Source organism: Cebus imitator, unplaced genomic scaffold (genome assembly GCF_001604975.1).
Source record: "Cebus imitator isolate Cc_AM_T3 unplaced genomic scaffold, Cebus_imitator-1.0 Scaffold1618, whole genome shotgun sequence".
Taxonomy (NCBI): Eukaryota; Metazoa; Chordata; class Mammalia; order Primates; family Cebidae; genus Cebus; species Cebus imitator.
The window spans coordinates 17,512-23,086 of NW_016108933.1; the positions used below are offsets into that span (position 1 = coordinate 17,512).

A 5,575-nucleotide genomic window follows, 5' to 3' on the forward strand; every position below is an offset into this window, starting at 1 on the left:
AGAAGTTTGTTATTACCCACTTTCTGAAGCCTGTTTCTATCAATTCATTAGACTCATTCTCCATCCAGCATTGTTCCCTTGCTGGTGAGGAGTTGTGATCACTCGGAGGAGGAGAGGAGTTCTGGCTTTGGGTGTTTTCATCCTTTTTGCACTGGTTTCTTCCCATCTTAGTGGTTTTATCTATCTGTGGTCTTTGTAGTTGGTGATTTTTGGATGGGGTCTCTGAGTGGACATCCTTTTTGTTGATGTTGAAGCTATTTCTTTCTGTTTCTTAGTTTTCCTGCTAACAGGCCCCTCTGCTGCAGGACCACTGGAGGTCCTCTCTAGACCCCGCTCGCCTGGGTATCACCCACAAGGGCTGCAGAACAACAAGGGTTGCCGCTGGTTTCTTCTTCTGCTATCCTTGTCCCAGAAGAGTATCCGCTAGATGTTGTCCTGAGTTCTCTTTTATGAGGTGTCTCTTTGGATATATGTGGTCGGGGAGCTCCTAGAAGAGACAGTGTGTCTCTTATAGGAGGTCAAGTGCTGAGCTGTGAGCTTCGTTGTTCCATTCAGAGCTGCTGAGTTGGTATGTTTAAGTCTGCTGCAGCAGAACTCATAACAGCCCTTTTCTCCCAGGTGCTCTGTCCTGGGAAGGTGGGGCTTTATTTATAAGTTCCTGACGTGCTGCTGCCTTTATTCAGAGATGCTCTGCCCAGCGAGGAGATACCCTAGTCACAATCTGCCATCAGAGGCATTGCTGAGCTGCTGTGCGCTCTGCCCAGCTGCTGTGTGAACTTCCTTGCGGTTTTGTTTATAGAGGTAAGTTAGAACTGCCTCGGTAATGATGGTCTGCCTCAGTAATTGTTTCTCTGTTTATATATTATATAAAATATACCATATATAAAAAACATACTCATATGTTTTATTATATCCATACTTACATACTCATATGTTTTATTATATCCATACTTACCTTAGTAAGTATGTCCACTCACTGTGGACAACAGTGAGTATATGCGGAATGGGGACTTCTTACCCACCCGGCTGCAGGCCCAGCAGGATGCTGTCAACATAGTTTGTCATTCAAAGACCCGCAGCAACCTGGAGAACAGCATGGGCCTTACCACACTGGCTAATGACTGTGAAGTGCTGACCACACTCACCCCAGACACTGGCCGTATCCTGTCCAAGCTACACACCGTCCAGCCCAAGGGCAGTATCACCTTCTGCACTGGCATCCACGTGGCCCATCTGGCTCTGAAGCACCGTCAGGGAACGAATCACAAGATGTGCATCACTGCCTTTGTGGGAAGCCCGGTGGAGGACAATGAGAAGGATATGGTGAAACTGGCTAAACGCCTCAAGAAAGAGAAAGTAAATGTTGACATTATCAATTTTGGGGAAGAGGAGGTGAACACAGAAAAGCTGACAGCCTTTGTAAACACGTTGAATGGCAAAGATGGAACTGGTTCTCATCTGGTGACAGTACCGCCTGGGCCCAGCTTGGCTGATGCTCTCATCAGTTCTCCAATTTTGGCTGGTGAAGGTGGTGGCGTGCTGGGTCTTGGTGCCAGTGACTTTGAATTTGGAGTAGATCCCAGTGCGAATCCTGAGCTGGCCTTGGCCTTTCGTGTATCTATGGAAGAGCAGTGGCAGCGGCAGGAGGAGGAGGCCCGGTGGGCAGCTGCAGCTTCTGCTGCTGAGGCCGGGATTGCTACGACTGGGACTGAAGACTCAGATGATGCCCTGCTGAAGATGACCATCAGCCAGCAAGAGTTTGGCCACACTGGGCTTCCTGACCTAAGCAGTATGACTGAGGAAGAGCAGATTGCTATGCCATGCAGATGTCTCTGCAGGGAGCAGAGTTTGGCCAGGCAGAATCAGCAGACATTGATGCCAGCTCAGCCATGGACACATCTGAGCCAGCCAAGGAGGAGGATGATTACGATGTGATGCAGGACCCCGAGTTCCTTCAGAGTGTTCTGGAAAACCTCCCAGGTGTGGATCCCAACAGTGAAGCTATTCGAAATGCTATGGGCTCCCTGGCCTCCCAGGCCACCAAGGACGACAAGCAGGACAAGAAGGAGGAAGACAAGAAGTGAGACTGAAGGCAAAGGACAGCTGGGCCTGCTCAGGGGACTGCATGAGAGGCGCGGAACGCAAGGTTATCTGAGTATTACCTGTAACCATTACAGCCCAAATAAAGCTTGGCAAGTTTTTTTCCTTTTTTGCTTAAAAAATAAATAAATAAAGTAATTTATTCTGTCAAGAAATAAAAAAATAGGCTTTGTGTATGGTTCAACTGTAAATCTTATGTTTACAAAATACTGTAATTTTCAGGAAATCGCTGTATCAGGAATGTGCAATGACTTATATAAATAAAAGCCATTTTTAAAACTGAAAAAAAAAAATGTTTGTTTTTTGTTTTTAATAGAGGTGGGGTTTCACCATGATGGCCAGGTTGGTCTCAAACTCCTGAAGTCAGGTGATCTGCCCACCTCAACCTCCCAAAGTGCTTGAATTACAGGCGGAAGCCACCGCACCCGGCCAGAAGGTTAACTTGNACAATGAGAAGGATATGGTGAAACTGGCTAAACGCCTCAAGAAAGAGAAAGTAAATGTTGACATTATCAATTTTGGGGAAGAGGAGGTGAACACAGAAAAGCTGACAGCCTTTGTAAACACGTTGAATGGCAAAGATGGAACTGGTTCTCATCTGGTGACAGTACCACCTGGGCCCAGCTTGGCTGATGCTCTCATCAGTTCTCCAATTTTGGCTGGTGAAGGTGGTGGCGTGCTGGGTCTTGGTGCCAGTGACTTTGAATTTGGAGTAGATCCCAGTGCGAATCCTGAGCTGGCCTTGGCCTTTCGTGTATCTATGGAAGAGCAGTGGCAGCGGCAGGAGGAGGAGGCCCGGTGGGCAGCTGCAGCTTCTGCTGCTGAGGCCGGGATTGCTACGACTGGGACTGAAGACTCAGATGATGCCCTGCTGAAGATGACCATCAGCCAGCAAGAGTTTGGCCACACTGGGCTTCCTGACCTAAGCAGTATGACTGAGGAAGAGCAGATTGCTATGCCATGCAGATGTCTCTGCAGGGAGCAGAGTTTGGCCAGGCAGAATCAGCAGACATTGATGCCAGCTCAGCCATGGACACATCTGAGCCAGCCAAGGAGGAGGATGATTACGATGTGATGCAGGACCCCGAGTTCCTTCAGAGTGTTCTGGAAAACCTCCCAGGTGTGGATCCCAACAGTGAAGCTATTCGAAATGCTATGGGCTCCCTGGCCTCCCAGGCCACCAAGGACGACAAGCAGGACAAGAAGGAGGAAGACAAGAAGTGAGACTGAAGGCAAAGGACAGCTGGGCCTGCTCAGGGGACTGCATGAGAGGCGCGGAACGCAAGGTTATCTGAGTATTACCTGTAACCATTACAGCCCAAATAAAGCTTGGCAAGTTTTTTTCCTTTTTTGCTTAAAAAATAAATAAATAAAGTAATTTATTCTGTCAAGAAATAAAAAAATAGGCTTTGTGTATGGTTCAACTGTAAATCTTATGTTTACAAAATACTGTAATTTTCAGGAAATCGCTGTATCAGGAATGTGCAATGACTTATATAAATAAAAGCCATTTTTAAAACTGAAAAAAAAAAAAGTTTGTTTTTTGTTTTTAATAGAGGTGGGGTTTCACCATGATGGCCAGGTTGGTCTCAAACTCCTGAAGTCAGGTGATCTGCCCACCTCAACCTCCCAAAGTGCTTGAATTACAGGCGGAAGCCACCGCACCCGGCCAGAAGGTTAACTTGTCAATGGAGGTAGGAAAAAGTGCTTTGGATCAAATGCTCATAGATAGACCAGACACCTTTTTGGTGCTGTGGAATCAGATTTATAGGCAATTTACAACATGAAGCTCTTCAGGGGCTTGTCAGGTGTTACTGGAACTTCAAACTTTACTCAGGAGTAACAGGATAGGCAAGGCCCTTAAAGGTAAAAAGGAGATAATTTCAATAACTTAGTGCAAGCATCTGGCTTGCAAGCTCCTTGAGACAGGTTATCAGAGAAGGCATCCGTGAATTGTGACAGGCTAGGCCCTGCATTTCCAAAGATCAGAATAAGTGGTACAGAGAACAATCGCCTGATATAAAACAGGCATTAGCTGTGGCTGAAGTCAGGGAGAGGTGGGTCAGGTTGTGAACTGAGGGGTATCTAAACCTCTAAGGTGGACAGTGTTTTCTACTTGCCATGACTCCACCAAGTTCCTAAAAAGCCTCCAGACTCAACTTCCAGGCAGCTTCCAACCTGAGGCTAAGTGGACACACCCCCTAGAGAGATTTTAACCCCATTTTAGGTCTCCAAGAAGAGTCCCATTTATTAGCAAAATTATTCTGACGAATAGTTTAACACAAAAATACCAACTAGCCCTCCAAGGATCGTTGGGAGTCTACGCTTCCCATCGCCTCGGTGTCTGGTGCATGAGGAAGGTGTCCTCTGAAGGGTGGGGCCGGAGTTGAAGCCGGAGAGGGGGCAGACCGTCCAGGGTCAGGTGTGGAGATTCATAAAATAGTGTTTCTGGGTCACACAAGATGGTCATGTCTGGCCCTAGCCCAGATGGCTCCTTTGGGGGGCAGGGCTCGAGCCTGCGGCTGCAGGAGAGCCAATTTCTCCCTGAGCGCGGCGTTCAGAACCTGTTCCTCCAGCACCTGCAGGCTCACCGGGTCTCAGATGAGCCTCTTGGAGCGCGGCACGTTCAGCCCCTCGGACACGCTCTCCTCCAGGCCGCAGCGGATCTGGAACGACTTTCTCAGCTGTTCTTCCACGGCTTTCGCGGCATCAAAGTGGCTCCCGGCTGCGGCTCTCAGCTCCAGGCCCAAGGCCAGGCTGCTCTGAAGCGCGGGCATCTCCAGCTCCTGCGGCGCCGCGGGCTGCGGCTCGGACCGCACCAGGGAAGGTGGTGCCAGGCGGAACGGACCTGCAGCCGCCGCCCGCCCCTTCCGCCGCCCACGGCTGACATGCCGCGGCTCGGGGTTGTCAAGCCGCGGACTCAGGCTCAAGTCCAGGCCGGGCTCGGGCACTGGGGCTCGGGGTTCCAGGACTCGGGGCTCCGGGAGTGGCCCTGGGACCGCCGCGGCTTCTTCCCCGTCCACCGACTCCAACTCTGAGTCCCCACAGCCCATCATCTTTGGAGGTGCCTTGGGGATGCGGTGACTGTATCCAGTTAGGTATATATATTTATATTTATATATATAATCATATATATAACATACGGTTATTATATCCATAAAAGGATATATGACATATATATTTTTTAAAAAAAATTTTTTTAGCCACAGACCTTTTGTTCAAAGGAAACCTTAAATGGAGATGTAACATGCCAGCTACTTAAAGACACAAGAATCTGCGAGAGTGAGCGTGGGAGATGGAGGGAACTGGAGTCCCATCAGCTGGGCCCTTTGCTGCTTCTGCCCAGCTCTCCCTGCTAGAGCATGGGCACTGCAGGGAACCTTCCCAACCGCTGAGGGCTGAGCCGGGGCCTGTCAAGCCCTCAACATCCTCAACAGAGAATGTGTATGGAGTCAGCAAGAAGCCATGGGGAGGG

General features: G+C 49.2%; 2 pseudogenes across 1 annotated transcript; one reads left to right on the forward strand and one right to left on the reverse strand.

Moving 5' to 3' along the window:
* The first annotated feature begins 976 nt into the window (after positions 1-976).
* On the forward strand, positions 977-3,324 carry LOC108299064 (annotated as a pseudogene). Its single transcript, XR_001822802.2, has 2 exons — positions 977-1,317; positions 2,558-3,324. The product of XR_001822802.2 is annotated as a 26S proteasome non-ATPase regulatory subunit 4-like (transcript).
* Positions 3,325-4,370: 1,046 nt separating this feature from the next.
* Positions 4,371-5,178, reverse strand: LOC108299067 (annotated as a pseudogene).
* Positions 5,179-5,575: the final 397 nt, after the last annotated feature.